This window comes from Bos grunniens, chromosome 20, assembly GCF_055505025.1.
Source record: "Bos grunniens cultivar Pamir isolate PY7600 chromosome 20, Bosgru_T2T1.0, whole genome shotgun sequence".
Classification (NCBI taxonomy): Eukaryota; Metazoa; Chordata; class Mammalia; order Artiodactyla; family Bovidae; genus Bos; species Bos grunniens.
In genome coordinates this window covers 68,290,612-68,311,651 of record NC_141184.1, presented here as the reverse complement: position 1 = coordinate 68,311,651, position 21,040 = coordinate 68,290,612, and the positions used below count along the sequence as shown (strand labels likewise).

Below are 21,040 nucleotides of genomic sequence, written 5' to 3'. Positions count from 1 at the left end.
TGTGCGAGGAAGCAGTGTTCTTATCAGAGGAAAGGAGATAACTCTACTTATTCCAGAGAGAAGAGAAAAGGGAAGCTATGATAGACCCACAGGATGCTGGGAGGCTGTGTGGGTTTGTAGAGCAACCCTTCCCATAGCTTCGCTGTCAGTGACATCACTAAGCACGTGACAGGCTCGGGAGCAGATTTTCTTGTGAAAATTGGTGAAAGGCTTAAGCTTCCTGCACAGACCCACGTCAGCCTGTCAGTCCCAAGGCAGTACAGACAAACGCAGGGGCCAGGAGGGAGAGGCGTATCCGGGAGCATACACTCCACTTTCACACCAAGGGCAGGGAACAGGGGCTTCAGTTTCATTGAACCCAATCTCCAGGATGCAGGAGACAGCCCTAGCTGACAGATACATCATATCTTCTATAACACATGGAAGACCATTACGGCTATGCACTGCCTGCATGGAACAATCGGGGTTGGGGGGGGGCGGAGACAGACGCGGCTCTTCCCTCCTCCCTAACTGGAACTCCTGCTCTGGGGCTGGGCCTGCAGGCGCTGCCTCCTTGACACCCCCATCCCCACCCCCATCCTGTGGGAGGGCGCCCTCACCCACAGGCTGGATGAGTCGCTGAGTTTGGCAGTGGGTGTTCTGGCCACATGGCCCTCTCTACCCATTGTACCGGCTTTGCACGCTGGAAACCATTTCCCCCACCCCTGATTGAAAACAAGGTTGAATTCATAATTTCACAATTTTTCAAAACTGCCTAACTCCAAGTCGGGGGAAAGGGGAGCTTTCAGTAACCCCTATCCGGTAGCCAAGAATTAGCAAGGAAAACACTGCTTCCCACTTTCTAATTGATGCCTCTGCCAACGGCCCCAGGTATGTCGGCTCCTGAACACGCCTCTTTGGGGAATTAGTCTCAGGAAACATATCCCCTAGGCCATGTGCACTTCCTGTTGCCTGCAGGACTCCCCGAGGCCTTCTTGATGCTAATTTTCTTAATACAAAACCATTCCTTTTTTTGAAATGAAAAATGACTTGTTAAAGCCCTCTCAGGTCCCCTTTTTTTCTCTGTCCTCCCAGAGAAACACATTAAAGTAAACAAACTTGAGATGTAAAATGAAAACAGGGGCCCCCGTAGCACCTGCAGGGTTTTACCAGCTCACATTACAAAGCCCTGTCTGAAGTGGCCCGAGAACTGTTTCCATTACAAATAGCCAGTTTCTCTTGAAAGTCAGGCAAAAGCCAAATTAGGCAGATTACATCAGGATCTATTTTCCTGTAGCATAAGTTCTTTGGAAACACCTGCCTGACATATTTCAGACGTGTGCCGAGGCGAGCCAGGCCCTCGGTGGTTTCCAGGGCTCGTCAGAGTCTCAACAAAAGTGGGTGTTTGGGTTTCACCGAGTAAAACTGGGTGAGATGCCTGCATGGAATCTGAGTTGCTGCAGACTGACTTTTCTGGTGCCTCTGAGGAGAGGTTTTAACCAGCTCTGTCCCTGCCACGCTTGGTGTTGCCAAGAGAGTCCTGGCACCCAGGCAACCCGTCTCCGAACCTCTGCTGGGTGCTGGGGGGAGAAATGCTGGGGATACGTGGTCACGGCCCAGGTGGAGTCGGGGTGTGTCCTCACTCGGAGGGAAATGCTGAAATTAGAGAAGAGAGCAGAGCCCACGCCTGCTGGGGAGCTGAATGAAGGACTGATGCAGACAGGCGATGCACTGAGTCAAAGCCTGCGGGGGGGACGGGGCGAAGGAGACAGGACACCCCACACCTCCTGGCTTTCCCTAACCCCTAACTAACATTCTGCCCTTGACAACCCTCTCCCCACGGAGACTTTTTTATACATTTTTTTACTACCCAGTAACTACGAATAATTGACTTTTTCAAATGATCAGCTTTGCTTAGAAAGTGTTCGGTCAAGTGGGTTAATTTAAATTATGGTAAATCCGAAGTGGAATACTGTCTGGCCATTCCAGTGAACCAGGGAGAATGACAGAGATTCTTGTGGAAAGACCTCTAAGGTACACCTACCTAGAGAGAAAAATAGAGTTGTAGAACAACAGAGATAAGATGAGCCCGCTTATTTAAAAGGGTGTTGTGCAGGGAGCAAAGGTATGTACGTGAGAAGGCACAGGAAGTGGGCCAGGAAAAAGGATAGTGAACTATTAACAGTGAGCACCCCTGGGGAAGGCATAGGTGGGGGATAAAAGAGACGAGAGGGGGGCTTTCATAGTCTCTTCAGAATGTGCTTGAAATGTTTACAATGAGAGCGGAGTCATGTAACACTCGTGTAAAGAGAACGTCCTTAGTAAAATAATACAAAAAGTTTAAAGCGACTGTACTCCAGTAAAAATTAATTTTAAAAAATACAGTGACTTAAAATGGGATGGAAATTTCGAAAGAGATATACGGCTGATTCACTTTGCTGTACAGCAGCAATGAACACAGCATTGTAAAGCAACGACACTCCAATAAAAGTTAATTTTAAAAAGTACATGTGTACACTACCATATATAAAATAGATAGGACTTACTGTACAGCACAGGGAGCTATACTCAATATTTGATGATAACCTCTAAGAGAAAAGAATCTAGAAAAAAATAGATATATATGTAGGTATCCAGCTTCCCTGGTGGTTCAGAAGGTAAATAATCCACATGCAATGCCAGAGACCTGAGTTCAATCCCTGGGTCGGGAAGATCCCCTGGAGAAGGAAATGGCAACCCACTCTAGTACTCTTGCCTGAAGAATCCCATGAACAGAGGAGCCTGGTGGTTACAGCGCACGGGTTCACAGAGTCAGACACGACTGAGCGACTAGGCACACACAAGCACACACATATGCACGTATAACTGAATCACTTTGCTGCACACCTGAAACTAACACAACATTGTAAACCCAATATATTTCAGTTAAAAAAAATTGTGTGTTGGGAGAAGTGAGTCGGAGAAGGCAATGGCACCCCACTCCAGTACTCTTGCCTGGAAAATCCCATGGACGGAGAAGCCTGGTAGGCTGCAGTCCATGGGGTCACACAGAGTCGGACACGACTGAAGTGACTTAGCAGCAGTAGCAGCAGCAGCAGCAGTGAGACAGCACTCCCACTGAGCTCCTAAACCCCAAAGACTAAAGAACCTATAACTCCAAGTGTGCAATGGGCCCGGGGAATTACTGGATGTTCTTGCACCCCGACTGGGTCAAACACTGAAGCACTTGAGAAGCACACAAGGGGAAGGGCCGGGGAAACTGTCCATCAGCAATGAGACTGTATCTAATGGCACAGTGAGGATAAAGGCACTAAGATCCACTAGCCTGGACTGACACCCTGACTCAGCCATTCCCGAGCAATAGGACTTAGGACACCTCTCCTGACCTCTCTGTGCCTCATTTTCTTAGCCATAAAATGGAGATGAGAACAGAAGTCATCTGATAAAGTGGTGGTGGGGATTAGGATAGAGAAATCAAGTGAAAGCACTTAGCACAGGAAATGGCGCACAGTGACTAAAATACGAGTTACTGTTGAGACTGGACACATTGTAAAGTTTCTTCTTACATTTATATGTTCTAAACGAATACATCAGAGAAGGCAATGGCACCCCACTCCAGTATTCTTGCCTGGAAAATCCCGTGGACGGAGGAGCCTGGTAGGCTGCAGTCCATGGGGTCGCTGAGGGTCGGACACGACTGAGTGACTTCACTTTCACTTTTCTCTTTCATGCACTGGAGAAGGAAATGGCAACCCACTCCAGTGTTATTGCCTGGAGAATCCCAGGGACGGAGGAGCCTGGTGGGCTGCCGTCTATGGGGTCGCACAGAGTCGGACATGACTGAAGTGACTTAGCAGCAGCAAACGAATACATGATGGGATCCAATTCAACAGATGAACATTTCCCCTTAAAATAAGGATGTGGATTAATGCTGCCACCGGCAGACTAGGACCACACAAGAACCCCATGTCTGAACAGAGCAGAACTGGGTCCTTTCATACTCATCAGAGAGCTCTTTACTTTGCAGGGAGAGACCCAAGATTTGTAGACACAGGACTGCAGTTTGCCTCGGGTGAAATACTCCAACAGGTCACCCAGAAGGCCAAGAGCAGACAGCAAAGCTGGAGGACGGCGCTGAACAGGACTCCGAAGGCCGGGGGTGCAGGTCATCTGGCAGCTGGGAGTAGGGACCTCGAGGTTTTTGAAGGCGCATGGGGAGGGGCAGAGAGGTGCTTCACCCCAGCCAGGGCACCTTGCCAGGGCACACCAGCTGTGTGAGGAGACCAAGGCTGAACTAAACAGTCAGACTTGCTTAAAGCCAGGAAATTACTGACCTGGAGAGCAACCATAGACGACTGTCAAACACAGAGCGTGTCAGCCCCAAACTGCCTCCTCTCCCAACCAGCAGGAATCTGAACTTTGCAAACTCTGAAATCAGCCCCCTGGTCTCCTTTGTCTCACACATCCCAGCCCAGATCGTCAGCACAATTCCCCCGGTAGGGCTTTTATGACTGGTGATGATGTAAGGAGGCAGAGAAAACACAGCTGGGCCTGCGTGCAATTTACAGAGAGGGCGCTGGGGGAACGTGTGCCTGTCCCCAAACAGCGGCCATACAGCTGCTCAGCTCCCCCCACGATGCTGAAAGTCCCCACCACCTCTCAGAGAAGGAAACACGTGGTTCAGACCAATGAGACAGAGCTTTCAGTTTTAAAAAAATCACATGTAGGCATTTTAAAAGCACTGTGATGTTTGGGGTTCTCCTTCCTTGCCCCCAACATCAGTGAGTTCTCATTCTTGCTAAACTGACCCATTAAATACCACTCTCAAATCCATCACTTTCTCGAATCCTCCATATTATCTCCTGGGTTGGGCCGCATCATCTCTCACTTAGAGTCTATAACCACCTTCTAACTATTCTTCCTGCCTTCAGTCTTGGTTCCTCTAATCAATCTCCACCGAGTAGCCAGAGAGATTCTTTCAAAAAATCATATCTGTCTCTCTCTTATCTAAAACCTTCAATGGCTCCCTATTGCTTCCAGAATAAAGCTTAAATTCCTGTATGGGTGCAGTCCATTCTTGTTATCCACAGAAGTCCTGTTCTATACTCACCACTAAGAGTCGATTAGTTAATACAGAACCATCGCTCTTACAGGAAATACAAATTTAAAGTTTTACGAGCTTTTTGTTGTCATCGCTGTTGTTAACCAATAAATAAATAACCTTGTTGTATGTTTTTCTCTTTAACTGTAATATATATTTAACATATATTGCTGATTCATCATTAACATTGAATCACAGGACCATAACTTATGCCTCAATAAGCTTTTCCAATGCAAATATTTTCTACATAAGACACAAGATGTGATCACCCTTCTGGAGCTGGGAAAAGTAAATGGCACTACAGGACAATGCTTGGGGGCCATTTGAAATAGAAAAATCGCCATCAAAAATGGGACAAGTGAAAGTGAAGTCAAAGTCGCTCAGTCATGTCTGACTCTTTGTGACTCACAGATTGCAGCACACCAGACCTCCCTGTCCATCACCAACTCCTGGAGCTTGCTCAAACTCTTGTCCATTGAGTTGGTGATGCCATCCAACCATCTCATCCTCTGTTGTCCCCTTCTCCTCCTGCCTTCAGCCTTTCCCAGCATCAGGGTCTTTTTCAATGAGTCAGTTCTTTGCATCAGGTAGCCAAAGTATTGGAGTTTCAGCTTCAACATCAGTCCTTCCAATGAATATTCAGGACTGATTTCCTTTAGGATTGACTGGTTTGATCTCCTTGCAGTCCAAGGGACTCTTGAGAGTCTTCTCCAACACCACAGTTCAAAAGCATCAATACTTTGGCGGTCAGCTTTCTTTATGGTCCAACTGTCACATCCATACATGATTACTGGAAAAACCATAGCTTTGACTAGACTAATGTCTCTGCTTTTCAATATGCTGTCTAGGTTGGTCATAGCTTTTCTTCCAAGGAGCAAGTGTCTTTTAATTTCTTGGCTGCAGTCACCATCTGCAGTGATTTTGGAGTCCCCCCAAAAAAGTGAAGTCAAAATCATTTACTTGTATCCAACTCTTTGTGACCCTATGGAGTGTAGCCCACCAGGCTCCTCTGTCTGTGGAATTCTCCAGGCATGAATACTGGAGTGGGCAGCCAGTCCCTTCTCCAGGGGATCTTCCTGACCCAGGGATCGAACCTGGGTCTCCTGCATTGCAGGCTGTTTCTTTACCATCTGAGCCACCAGGGAAGCCCTCAAAATGGGACTAACATGGCACTAAATAGACCAAAGAAAGGATACTTATTTATAGTGTGAGAGCTGAAACCACAAGGCAGAGGGCTGCCTTATTAGTTCTCAGCCATGAATGTGACCAGTGGACGACTCATGTTTTTCATTGCTCTCTACATGTCCATAAATGCCACAGAAGCACTGTGAGTATTAATTTTGAGGTTGCAAATAAATTTTGAGTAAGTAAATTTGCAAATATGAAATCTGCAAATAATGGAGATGAATTGCATTTTTTACCATTGCATGCTCAACATCTCTTTGTCCTGTTTCCATCTGCAGCAGAGTGAACATTAAGGGTGAGCATACAACTACACATCCAGTCCCAGTGTCCTGGGGGCTTGGCTACAGTGACCAATCCAGAGAACAGCATGTGGCCGGAGCACAGTCAGTCAGAGCCCTCTCCTGGGATTTTTCTACTGGAAGTGGGAGGGAAGAGTCTTGCATTTGGGAAAAGACTTGGCAGGATGTGACTCTGGGCTGCTGATGACCATGTTCCCTGTTATGTTGGCCTCCTGTGGTGGGGAAGCATGTAAACTGAGGTAGGGAGAGCGGGAGAGAAAGAGACCAGGAATTGTCAAGTCTGGTTTTCCTTTACCTCTGCCCGCAGGTCCCCAGAATCCTTTAACAAACCCTCTTTCTTGCCTCTTACAACAAAGAGTCCAGAGTGACACTGAGCAGGAGGGTCTACCTGGGCTGGTCCCATCCCCCTTCCTTTCTATCATGCTCTTATTTCAGAAGTGACATCCCATAACACAGAAATGCTCAGAGTTCCCTGCGCATGCTCTGCAGCTCCTTACCCCCACATTGGCTCAAGCTCTTCCCTCTGCCTGGAACCCACTTCCTTCACTCCTGAGCTCCGTCATCTGGTCCTTCTCTGACCTCTCAGGCCAGGCTGTCGGCCTCTCTCTTCAGGGGTTCTGTTGCACCCAGACCAGAATTCCATCTCCTTGGGTTTCCCACGAAGCCCAGACCCAGCTCCTCTCTTAGTTCAACACATGACCTTGAACTTACCAATTTATAGAACTTGAGCTCCCTGAGGGCAAAACTAGTTCATTCATCAGGTAGCTGGGGCCCAGTGCCCTGAGGGTACCCAGTGGAAGTGTGGCAAACTGTTGAATTTGGGGCCTGAAGTGCCAAATCCAAGACTCTGTTGCTCCTTCTTTCCAGAGGCTAAGTGAATGCTGCCAAGTTAGGGCCCTCGCAAAACCCCTCATATCTGAACGACAACTTGCAGCTCAAAAAGCCCTTCCACACGCATGACTTCGTAGAAGGCTCATGAGAGCCCTGGGAGGCAGCTGTATCGTGCGTGCTCTCCCTTTGAAGAAACAGGCTCACGGAAGGAAAGTACCTCTGTCCAGTACACGCAACTAACCGGTAACGGGGCAAGACATGGAGTGCAGCCTCCGGCTTTAAGGCCAGTGCACTCTGGACCACGAGGAGCAGTCGGACCCTTCTTTGAGTGACTGTTTGTTTGACTGACTGATTGATGAAGAATTGAGGGGAAAGTGCCACATGTGGGAGAGGAGAATGGCCTGTCCTATGCTAGGGGAACTCATGGTGTCTTGCAGAAAGGAACACCTCTTTTTTACTAGCCCCAGTCAACAGGTACTTGGTCAAAAACTCAACAGAAAAAAATATATTCAACCTTCAGGAAATATTTTCCACATGTCTTAAATACCTGCAGGCCCTGTCCCATTTAGTCCTCACCACCTAGGTGACCAGCTCATGGTTTTGCCAAGAATGTCCCAGGTTTAAAACTGAAAGTCCTGGTAGTTCCCTAGTGATCCAGCAGTTAAAAATTTGCCTGCCAGTGCAGGGAACACGGGTTTGATCCAGGAAGATCCCACATGCCACAGGGCAACTAAGGCTACGGGCCACAGCCACTGAGCCCATCCGCCAGAGCCCAGGAGCCACAACTACTAAAGCCTGCGTGCCTAGAGCCCAAGCTCTGCAACAAGAGACGTCCCTGCAGTAAGAAGCCCACACACAGCAGCAACAAGTAGCCCCTGCTCACAGCAACTAGAGAAAGCCCCCACAATGCAACGAAGACCCAGCACAGCCAAAAAACATTTTTTAATAAAAAAACTAAAAGCCCTACCTCTCAGGAACTCCTTCATTCATGGACAACCCAGGAGGGTTAGGTGGTCCTCACACCTCGTGACAATGACCTCCAGGGCAGGTATTGCTCCCATGTTACAGATGAGGCAACTGAGGCTCAGAAAGGGAAATCGGCTGGCAAAGGTCACACAAGTAATGAGCAGAGGAGCCAAGGTACAAGCCAACATCCCTCTGATTCTAGAGCACTTCCCAACCCTCAGCAAGGCCTCTCCTATCAACCACGTAACCAACCAGTTAGTCATCCGGAATGGATTAGCAAAACTGAGGCGTCATGCAGGAAGAGTGGGTGTCAGGCCACAAACACGACACAGCGTGTAAAAAGGGAAACAGTGCATCTAACCACCATTCCTTGGGCGTACATTTCTCGTCTGATCTTCACTACAGTTGTGTCTCCATGGGGCTTCCAGATCAGCTAGAGGAACAACAAGCTTGACAGATGTTTTCCCCACTGAATTGGCCCATGATTTGACTGTAACTGTGTCTGTACCCGATGCCAAAACAACAGGCCAATTAACCCAACTCCATTGGCCAATACGATGGAAAGAGAAAATAAACAAAGACGGTCATCTCAGTGAGATGACCCAGTTGAGAACTGAATCTGGCTCGTTAATTCACCACACTGACCAGCAGACTTGGTTGTATCAGGTCACCTTAAGGCCCTTGGCAGACTCAGCCTGAATTAATTATTGAACTAATTCAAATTAATCAGTCTTATTGGCAAGATCTATCAGTGGCCCCTACCTTCTCAACTGTAAAAGACTAGATCAGCTTGATGATGGGAGTTGTACACTTTCCACGTTATGTAAGGACTGCCCATGCTAAATGCTTGCTGGGAATCATTACTCTCAAAGTTTATTATGTAAGAGGCACTAGCTCATGCATTATGAGCAGACCAGGGCAAAAATGACATTTAAGATATTACACAAGTTTTAGAACTAGTGGCTCTACAAATAAACAGTGATTTTTAAAAGAAATGGGAAAAAAGGATTTATAAACCCAATAAAGATGCAACAGGGACCAGTGAAGATGAAAGGAAAAAATTTAAAGCTGTGGTGAGCCACCTTCTGAAGCCCTCGGAACACTCAAATCCAGAATAATTCCTCACACAGAAGAACGAAGGGGTATATTCTTAGAAATGCCAACCAACAACTTACCCTCCCCTCCTGCCCCACCCATCACCACCACTGAGCTGTTTGGATTCCATGCGTGAAGTAAGATGAAGCCGGCAAAGAATTTGACCAAAGAGGAACCCAACTGTCCATTCCTTCTCTGGCCTTTTAAGCAGACTCAACCCAGATACTTATCCCAGCTGCCCGGGGCATATTATATACCTTCCTTGCTTGCTGCACACCCAGATCACACCAGTTTACCCATTAGAATGGCCAACGATGGGTAAGGTGTATTAAGCACTGACCATATACCAAGTCCTGTTCTAAGCACTTTGTATACATTATCCTACATAATCCTCACCAAATTTCAAGAGAACTCAATTTAAAATTGAGGCACAGAGAAATAAAATGACTTTTCCCCTGGTCTCACAGTGGTGAAGTTGGGATTTGAAATCCAAGGTCTGATTCTAGAATGTTTTGTTTTGAATACCCGTTGTCCACCCCCTGGACTTTCCAGTCACTGGGGCCATATCTGGCTCCCAGTTTCTGCCCCAGGTTCTCCTTATTTGGGGAGCCCCAGTTGGGAGACTGAGCTGGGACTGAGTGTGCTAGTGTGACCACAGGGTCAACTGGGTGTGTATAGCTGCAAGAGAGAGGAGGTTTTTGTAAACAGCAAAGAATCAAGGCTCAGGGGTTTGCATCTCTTTCCTTTCAAGAGAGAAGCTAAAGACAGAAGCCAAAAAGAGCTAGGTGTATATGTCAAATGCTTCAGAGAGCAAATAAAAGAAAACCCAATTCAAATCAGCTTGAGATAGTCATTTTATCACTTCATATAAGAGTTTGCTCCTTGGAAGGTAAGTTATGACAAACCTAGACAGTGTACTAAAAAGCAGAGACATCACTTTGCCAACCAAGGTCTCTACAGTCAAGGCTGTGGTTTTTCCAGTAGTCATGTATGGATGTGAGTTGGACCATAAAGAAGGCTGAGCACCGAAGAATTGATGCTTTCGAATTGTGGTGCTGGAGAAGACTCTTGAGAGTCTCCGGGACTGCAAGGTGATCCAACCAGTCGATTCTAAAGGAAATCAACTCTGAGTATTCACCGGAAGGACTGATGCTGAACCTGAGATGGCTCCAATACTTTGGCCACTTGATGCAAAGAACAAACTCATTGGAAAAGACCATGATGCTGGGAAAGATTAAAGCAGAAGGAGAAGGAGATGACATAAAAGGAGATGGTTAGATAGCATCACCAACTCAATGGATGTGAGTTTGAGCAAATCCAGGAGATAGTGAAGGGCAGAGGAGCCTGGCGAGCCACAGTCCATAAGGTCACAAAGACTTGGACTCAACAACTGAATATCAAGAACAAATAAGAGCAAGTGTTGTGGAGGGTGTGGGGTAGGTATTTCAAGGTCAATTGATTCAGTGACTCAACATATCATCAAGGACTTGGGGTCTTTCAGTCTTTCCATCCACCATCCATAGTGTCAACTTCATCCCCAGGCTGGGTCCCCTGTGTCTATGAGAAGACTGTCAGTGGCAGGCAAAGCTATCATAGCCTCACAAGGTTTGCTGGGAGAGGAAGAGAGCCTGGCTCCCTATGGCCCTCTCAAAACAGTAAGAAACCTTTTTTTCTCAGAACACACCCTCCCCCCTCTGCCTGGAACTCATCCTGGCCCATACACAGAGTGAAGCCCCAAGGAACATTGACTGGATTGGCCCCTTGAAGGTCTTTGGCTATGGGAGCTCACAAGACACTAAGTCATCATGCAAACATCTTGATCTCACAGAGGTCATCAGTGGCACTGATGCTGGCCATGCACGTGCTCGAGTAGGATTTGGGGACAACAAATATTACTAAAGGAACAAAAGAATCATCTAAAAGAACTGCTTGTGGGTTCACACAAGACACCCCAGGGGATTCCCAGAAATAAACAGGGAGACATTGAGGAGCCCAATGTTCTACACTGCGTGATTGTAATAAAAGTCTATAAAAGTTGAATGCATTTGCACCATGAAACTGGAAAACCCCAGAGAAAAATTAGGTTCCATTTGCTTTAATGACCCTTAGGGATCCACTTGTACCCTTCTACCTGACCCTCGGCCCTCTCCCAGATGTATCTGTCCCCTCTGGCTCTGTGCATCAGAGCACTTGGCAAGAGATACCCTCCACTGGCATGACCTGTTCCAGATGGTCAATTATGCTGGCTGCCCAGTCAGGGGAAAGGCTCAGACATCAATCAACCCAATTTATTCATTAACTTGAACAGCCCAAGTCGTGTAAAAGGAAGTTGGCTTAAGTAAATAAGTTTCTAGTCTGGCTCCAATCATTCCAATAACCGCATTTCCTCTCCCTTCAGCCTAATAGTCCTCTGCTTGGATCTACTCAGGTAGCACTTATGAGGGAAAAGTGAAGCCCAGAAAATGACGCTTGTCCTCAAAACAGGTCAGACTCCCTGCATATTTCTTGACAATCAGTCAACAGGTAAGGAGAACCTCAGCATCAGACATTGGTAGATCTGATGCTATCTGCAACACTAAGGCACTCACTCCTACGCTTGCTGGTGGCTCACAACTGAGACCCACCCTGGGAGTTTCCCTTGACAAAGACTATTTTTGACCAAACTTTAATTAGCTCCCCTAAACCCCCTTCTAGACTAAACCTAAGCTTTGGGCCTCCATGTACATCCATGCTGAGTCTAGTCTCAGCAGCAATCCTGCTAAATCAGTTAGCAAGAATCTGCCCCCCAACCCAGCACTCAATATCTGATCACCCTTGATATCTGCTCAAGTTCTTCATCCTTCACTTTGGTGTATATAAGTCTTTGGCCTGCTTTAGCAAGAATCCTTCTAGGCCAGTTTAGCAAGAATCTTCTTACCCTTGATGTCTCCTCTCGGTCACTTCCCATCCACTAACTTCCTTACCTTCTCCTGGGCTATAAACCCTCATTTGTCCTTATATTCAGAGCTAAGCCTGATCTCTCTCCTATTGCAATAGTTTTTGAAAGTCTTCTTTGCCTTAAAAAAATATCAGAATAATGTTTTTCCTTACCACATTCAGCTAAAGGAGACTGTCTCATCCAGTTACACCTGCTCTGCACAGAAGCCCACATTAAATGGTTGGTAGATGCAGGGCTGCCAAGGCCCCAACACCCATGCCTCAATTCAGGATGCCTCTGAAGGGCCATCTCAGCTTCAGAGTCCCCAGAGGGATCAGCAGAATCCTCTTTTGCACATGCATCAAAGTTCATCTTTTCATCCATCCAGTCCTGCTTCCCTCTCTACAGGTGCCTACTAAGGGTAGAAAGGGACTGTATTCTGAAGGAGCCAACATGGGCAAGAAGGGATCACACACTGGATGAAGGGGACAGGATATAATTGAAAAGCAGAGAGTTTATCAATATGGTCACACGCCCTTCGTACACAGGATCTGACACCCTGGCAAGGACCCCAGGAGAAAGCACTAAACGTGCTGCTCAGCTGCTTTTAGAATGGCTGACTCTTAGCAAAGTAGAAATGCTAGGGCTGCCATTGTAGATGACAGGAAAGGGGATCAAAGGACTTGGAAACATGGGCTGGATATGTTCTCCAATCTCTTCTGCAGGTGAGCCTAGAGGATGCATCTACTGATGCAAGAAGTAATGTACTGATGACAGGGAGCACAGTATCACTGAAGTCCAGGGTGGCTGTTCTCCCCAAGGCCAGGGCTGATGGGAGGAGACACTGTTGCAGGGCTCCGTGAGAGCAAGTGGTTCACAAAGTAATCAAGGCCCGGTTGTGGTGCTAAACTCACAGAAGCCAGGTTGGAGCAACATAGTAATGAGTAGCAGGGTTGGGTGGCAGCCGCGGGGGCCGGCCTCCAGAGATCTCAGGAAGATGGGAAGTAGAATACAGTGCCCCAGGGGCAAAAGAGATGGATCCCTAAAAGGATGTTTCTCAGACTATATACTTAAAAGAAATTAAGGAGGATTGATCAGGAAACCAAGGGAAGCTACATCAATAAAAAGTCACAAGCTACTGCCCAGTATTCAGACCTGAAAGCTGTCAACTAAAGGAGAGTCCTCATCCTCAGGAGGAAGGACCCAGGCACATGGCAGCAAGCACAGAAGTAATGAATTCCCCAACCATTCCCCAAAGGGAACTGTAGCCATTAACTCAGTAAAATATCCAGACATTCCGAAGACCATGAGACACCAGATCGGAGTTGCAGCCACATCGTAGTCCCCAGTGACAGCGGGGGGCAGAAGGGAGCCAGGTCACCAGAGGAGGCCCGGTCCAAGTCAGGTCTACAGTGAACCCACCTGGTGGTCATCTTCCTGGTCCTCAAGTGTTAAGTGGAATGGATACTCATCACAGTTAGGTGGATACCCACATTGGTTCCTTAATGTGTGGAGCCATCCTAGAGGAGAAATCCGCTAAAATTGCCCCATCCCTTTGCCAAGATATTAAATCACAAACAATATTACATCTCAAGCAGAATCTTTCAGAAGACACCCTTAATGACCTAAAAGAGCAGGCATGGTGGTCCGCAAAATACTTCCATTTAATTTACCAACCTGACCCCACTCCTACAGAAACCAGATAGATTCTAGAGGATGACAGTGGACCAAACTCAATCAAGAAGCAGCTACCATAGTTGCTGGCCCAGGTGTGGTATCCTTGCTAGAGAAGACTAACACAGTTCTGATTCATGGTATACAACCCGGCTCTGGTAAATGTATTCTCTTCTCTCCTTGTCAAGAAAGAGTACCAAAAGCAGACTGCATTCCCATGGGACAGTCGACAGTAGAAATTTACAGTCTTACTCTAGGGACATATTAACTCTCACCCTTTTTCATAAAACAGTCCAAAGGGGCCTGGACACTCTACAGAGCATCCCGTTTATCAATGACGAACATGGCAGATATCATTATATCAGTGACATCGTGTTAGTCAAACTGGATGAGCAAGAAGTGATACGTATGTTGAAGGCCTTGACAGGACCCTTAAGCTCCAGAGTGTGGGACAGAAAACTTGCAAAAATTCAGAGATCCTCTACATCATTGAACTTTGAGTTTTGCGGCTTAAAGCAGGCAAGAATAGATATACTACATAAGGGATCATCCCATCCAAAATAAAGAATGGCTGCTAAGCTCACCTGAGCCCCTTACAGTGAGCAGAAAGATGCATCAAGGAAATGCATCCAGCCTTCCACTCATTCATTTATTTATTCATTCATCCACCAAAAACTTGTTGACAACTACTCTGGGTGACCTGCCCTGGGCCTGAGGTTGAGATGGGGTGAACTGGGAATTTCTGATGGTGTCCCGACCTGGGCCCCCAAAATGCTTGGATCCTGCCTTTACTACCACCACCATCCTCCCCCAGAGGGAACCCAAGGAGCAGAAGTGGATGAGAAACAGAGGAATCATTTGAGAAACAGCATCCCAGGTGACTCTACGAAATGCAGAGCATGCTAAAGTTCAAGGTCAAAGTAAGGCCACCTCTCCTTCTCCAGATTCTTTTAGTTACCTACGCTCTTCAAAATGCCCTCCTGGAAACACAGGGAACACTCAATAAAAATCCAGACTGTCTTGCAGGACAGAGGGTTTCCTCAGGGATCATGAGAGCTCATGAAGGCAGGCTGGGGTTTTCCCCTGAATGGTGGGTATTTTTGAAGCTGCTGTGTGGTGTGCACACGCCCTATCCTCTCAGGGTGCTCGGCCCCCAAGCGCTCCGCGCCCTCTCCACGCGTTCTGCTCGGCAGCCACTGAAACAACAAACATGCCCCCGTTGTACACAGGCTGCCTGCCATGGGGCTCTGCCACTTCCAAAACCATCCAGCAAGGCCAGTGGCACCGGTCCACGTGCTTCCAGGTGTCAGTGGGGACAGAGGCTGAAAACTGGTCTCTTGAAGCACCCTTGGCTGAACTGAGTGAGTTCATGAAAAGAAAAAAAAATTCCCATTGGGCAGCAGTGTGTCAGTTCAGCCGACCTTTTCCAAAGTAGGGTAACCGTCCTTATGGAGCAAAATGGCCCAAAGCAAGGGAACACCAGGTGGTATAATGGAAAGTACAGAGGATTTGGTGTCAGAAGGAGCCAAATTCAAATCCTAGCTCTGTCTCTGTGTGGTCTTAAGCTATAAGAGCCTCGGTTCCCACATCTGTAAAGCAGGAATACTAATTGACTTCACTGATGGATCAGAGGAGAGTACAGCCGTGAGGTGCCTGGAACTCAGCGGACTGTCTTGGAGTCCCTTTACCATAACTGGATCGGCTTTCATAGGATCAGAGCTTGTCAGAGTTGGAGAGGACCACGCAGAGCTTCAGTTGAATATTTAATTCTTACAGCCCCTGAGGCTTCTGTCTTATGGCTGACCTCATCCAGAATGGGTAAAGAGGTCTCAAGAAGAGAAACCAAGACAATATTTTATTCAAAAGAAAAATGTGAGAAGGTGTCTTCTCCCACCCCAGTTTCTGAGATTTTGCCATCATCCGTGCTTGCTGTGTGAGTCTGATATATGGACCATGGCAGGAGAGTGTGACAGAGGAAGGATGGAGAGGCTGGCCCTTGGCAGCCAAGCAGGGATCCATGACTTCCCCCGTATGTTGTCCCCTGAGCCCAGTGCAGGGTATAACTCACAGGCTGCATCTGCAAGATGGTCTGGAAATGCTTCCAAGGAGAAGAACACGGTGGAAGCAGGAGCTCTCTAAATCACTTAGGAACAGTTCATTCCCAAGTAATACAAAACTAATGAATTAAGAGAGCATGTTGGCCCCTGAAACTGAGAAGTCCAGAGGCAAGATAGGTTTCAGCAAACTTAGTTAGTGAAACTTACTAACTTACAGTGGTGAATCCAAGAAGTTTGTTTCTTTCCATCTCTCCCCTCTGCCTTCTGCCCAAGGCTGCCTCGCTCAAGGCTTCCTCCCCTCTCAGCCACAAGGTGGCTGCTAGTAGAGGTGGAAGGACATCCTAGTCCACTGAAAAAAGAGAGCTCCTTCAAGAGAGCCTCTGTGAAAGAACAAACAACAAAATAAAAGTGGGGGAGAAGCTTCCTTCTCAGAAGCCCCTAGCAAATGCCAATCACAAAGTCCAGGGTATTGAGCTGTGAGCACAAGCCAGGGTCCAGCTCTGGTAGTGAGGACTAGGGCTGCTTTCCCTTGAAGTACAAGAGATACGTGTGGACAGCACCCAGTTGAAACCTGGTGAAAACAAGATAAAAGGGGAGTGAAAGCTGGGAAGCCAATAGCAGCCAATGGGAAGCCAACACCACCAAAAGCTTTGCCTACCCTGGATATGGGCTTTCCAGGTGGTGTAATGGTGAAGAATCCATTTGCCAATGCAGGAGACTCAAGAGATGTGGGTTTGATCCCTGGGTTAGGAAATTCCCTTGGAGAAGGAAATGGCAACCCTCTCCAGTATTCTTGCCTGGAAAATCCCATGGACAGAGGAGCCTGGCGGGCTACAGTCCATGGGGTCATGAAGAGTTGGACACGACTGAGCACAGCACAACAGCAGCAGCCCGGACAGGCATCAGTTCCGATTCTTCCAGCACGTTCCCTGCTCTCCATTCTCCTGAAGGTAGATGAGTGAATCTGATAAGATCATCTTTCTCCAGTGTAAACATGGCTCCTTAATTGACTAATGTCTTAGTTGAAAAAGTCTGTGGTCACCCAACTCCCTGGAATCACTGGTTTCCAAACTTTTTACCAAAGAGCACTTTTGTCCGTGGAGCAGTCGAGGAGGGTGTTTTAATTGCAGCAGAAAGGGGGTGCCTAGGGAAGGAGAATGCTGAACAAGCTAGGCTCTGGATCACCCTCTTCTATTCTAAGCTCACACATATAACCCTGGCACCACCTTAAAACGAGTTTCTAATACCTGTTATTATTTGCAGACTTGACCTTGGGCTTTGACCCTACCCCACATCCTACGTAAATGTCAAAGCCTTCAACCTCTGCCTTCAAGAATTCAGTTTCCTTGAACTTTCTTGTGGTCCAGTGGTTAAGAATCCACCTTTTAATACTTTGATCCCTGGTTAGGGAACTAAGATCCCACATCCCCTGGGGCAACTACTGAGCCTGTGAGTCACAAAAAGAGGGAAGCCCCCATGCCACAAATAAGACCCAATGCCTGCCTCTGCCATATCCCAGCTGTGTAACCTTGGGGAGATCACTTTATCTCTCCTAGCCTCAGTTTTCTTCTCTAGTAAATTGCAAGAACAAGCCACAGTTTGGACAACAAAAATGCAGCCTATTAGGGCACTGGGTTGACTGTTGCATTTGTAGAATCTCTCTATTTACTATCCATAATGGCTGGAAATGCTTGACCTGCTCAACACCCATGTTAACTATATCCAGGCTCCATTTTTTTTTAAGCTCTTTATAAAAGGAATTAGAGGCCCCTAAAGACAACACTTGCACTAAGTGGACTATGAGTGGCCCCAGGCTGGCTCCCCAGAGCTCTGTAATTTTCTACAGACTCTCCAAATAGGATGCTTACAGCTAAGTTCCTACTCCAAAGCTGGGTCTGCTTACAAACATGCCTGCCCCTCGGAAATGCACTCTGGGACTGCTGCTGAAAGCAGCTTTAAAAGCTGACTAAGGTGTGCAGCCCTGGGTCTTCTCATTGCTCCTTCAACCTCCTGCCTTTGGAAGCCGGGCTGGTAGACTCCACCAAGGCCCTGACAATGAGCAGAAAGCTGCCTTAAGAAAATGTATCCAGCCATTCTCTCACTCACTAATTCATTCATTAAAAACTGTTGAAAGGCCTCCCCTGGGCCTGAGGTTGGTGTAGGGTGGAGGGGTGTAAATTGGAAACTATTTGATGGTATCACCATAGGGGACTCTAGGAATGCCTGGATCCTTCCTTTTACCACCACCATCACCACCCTCCCCCTGAGGAAACCCAAGGAGCAAGAACAGAAGAGAAACCAAGGAAGCATTTCAGAAACAGTATCTCAGATGACTTTTATAGGCAGAGCACTCTAGACAAAATCTGAGCTCAAAGTAAGGCCACTGATCTCTACTCCAAATCTTTTTGTTGTTGTCAATTTTTGGAATGCTTTAATCAACAGGATGGAAGTATACAAATGAATTTCAAAATTAAATCAATGCACCCAAGAGGGAGATCTAATATGAGAGTACCTACAGCTCACAATGAGAAACCGGTCAGATGGAAGAAGGCCAGAGTCCAAAGCAGAGAGTGCAGAGGGATGTGCAAGAGAGGACGGGCCCTGGAACCGGAATATCAAGACGTGCTCAGCTGACGTCTTCAACTTCCAGACGCCCCAAGGCCTTAGTTGGTGGTTTGGGACAAACATGGTATTTGGTCACAAAGAGCAGCAGTAGAGATCGGCTGTATCTGGAGTGGGGAGGGAGGTGAGACATCTGGGGGGACTGCAGACAGTCTATGATAAAGTAGACGGAAGTATGAGGGCGCGGGTGCTAATAAGGCTCTGTGTCCCCTCACGACAGGCGCCAACCAAACCGCAGCAATGTACTATGAAAAATGACTCAAGTCACTACTTGAGTGGAAGATATGAAGTAGCTACGGGAAACTTCTGCGGGAAAGGTCCAGCTTATATGGAGAAACATACGCATTCAAGCACTGGTCATCTATAGCGCCACGTTCAGAGCTGGTGGAGGAAAGGAGCTCTTTCTGGGTGACTTGCAGAAGGCCATCTTTTCTTCACGGAGAGGACTGAAGCATTCAGCTCTGTACAAAGTTCTGCTAGCCTTCATCTTGTCCTGTTTTGCCTTGTATTTGGAAGCGTCCCTGGGCTCACCGCTGGGATTGCTCCAATTGTCAGCCTCAGCTGTGCTCTTGTAATGGCGCCTCGTGGACGTGTTAAAAACCGGAAGTCTCTCAAATGCTTCACGTGAAAGGATAAATGACAGCATCAGTAACCACGCCTTCCATAGAATAGAGTTTTAGATCTCCTTGGAAATGTCTAGCATACAGACGAGAAACTGGCAAGCCACAACCAAATCCAGCCGACGGGGCGGCTTGGGTAAGCTCCAGCTCGGTCTCAGAGTAGTTGAACACGTGTAGTGAAAACGGCAGTCTATTTTTCAGAGTGGAGCCCACCACCTAGGTCACCTCTCTTAGTGGATAAGTCTTCTTTACCAGAGTAACCAGGGTTTTAACAGTGGGTACCCTCTTTTCTCTCTTCATATGGTTCGACTGTTGTTCTCATTGAGTTCTTGAACAACTCAAACAGCACGAGAAAGAGGTGTGAGGGCACATAAACTACCTGATTAGATTTGTTTGGAGCTTTGGCACTGAATTCTTCAACTTCCAGCTCTGGAGCTACCAGATAATATAGCTCACAAAGCATCTTGGCAGTTTCATACACATCTTTCACAAGGCCAGTGACGTTGCAGGTGGGATCAATATTCCCGATGTGTCTCAGATGTGCAGGGTTGGTGTCACTGCCAAATGGAAATGTGTGCTGGTTAATAAGCACATGGAAAGAGATGTGGTTGGTATGAAATTGGTCCAGAAAATACTGGGTGTTACTGCTAATGAATGGATCAAACCCAAACTTCTCCTTGTACTCAATCACTCCTTGGGCCATTGTAGGAGCCACATCATTGTGTTTATTTCTGACTTTAATTAGGACTTGTAGAAAGTTATCCAAGACCTGTGGATCTTCAGGGCTCTGATTTTCATATTCTAGAAGTTCAAGAAAACTCTGCATATACCAGCTCTGAACCAATTCCACCGAAGGGTGGTTAAGCAAGTCCTCCAGCAGAAGATTAACTTCTTGCATTGTGTTAGCCAGGCACACAGGAAGCTCCTTTTGTAGGAACATGTATGAAGTTTTCTCACACACATTTTCTCTCCCTTGGGGATGCTAGCTCCAGAGCACCAGCAGCGGAAATCTCCTGGAACCTCCTGATCGGCAGGATGTGCACCTCTTACCATTCCTAGGCCCAGGCTGTCCTGGAAACCCAGCCAGGCTGCACAGAGCCACCCAAGGCCTCAGAGTCCACAGCTGAGGGATGAGGACTCCCAGACCAGCAAGCCCACCTAACGCCAACTTTGGGGTGGGTGGGAGGGTGGGCAGGTAACTGTCCTTGTCACCAGATGAACCATATCCAGCCACCCTGGCCCACAGGATAGGTGTCTTGCCCTACTCCAAATCTTAATATTAAAATCATCAAAAAAATAAAATAAATAAATAAATAAATAATCATCATACCGGGGACTTCCCTGGCAGTCCAGAGGTTAAGACTTTGCCTTCCAATACAGAGGGTGAGGGTTTCAATCCCTTCTCAGGGAGCTAAGACCCCACATGTCTAATGGACTAAACACACACACACACATATATATATATATGTATATATCAGTTCAGTTCATTTTAGTCGCTCAGTCATGTCCAACTCTTTGCAACCCCACGAATCGCAGCATGCCAGGCCTCCCTGTCCATCACCAACTCCCAGAGTTCACTCAGACTCACGTCCATTGTGTCAGTGATGCCATCCAGCCATCTCATCCTCTGTCCTCCCCTTCTCCTCCTGCCCCCAATCCCTCCCAGCATCAGAGTCTTTTCCAATGAGTCAACT

At 47.3% G+C, this 21,040-nt stretch overlaps 1 pseudogene; it reads right to left on the bottom strand.

The window, feature by feature from the left end:
- Positions 1 to 19,614: 19,614 nt before the first annotated feature.
- On the bottom strand, positions 19,615 to 20,244 carry LOC147350605 (pyruvate dehydrogenase (acetyl-transferring) kinase isozyme 3, mitochondrial pseudogene; annotated as a pseudogene).
- Positions 20,245 to 21,040: the final 796 nt, after the last annotated feature.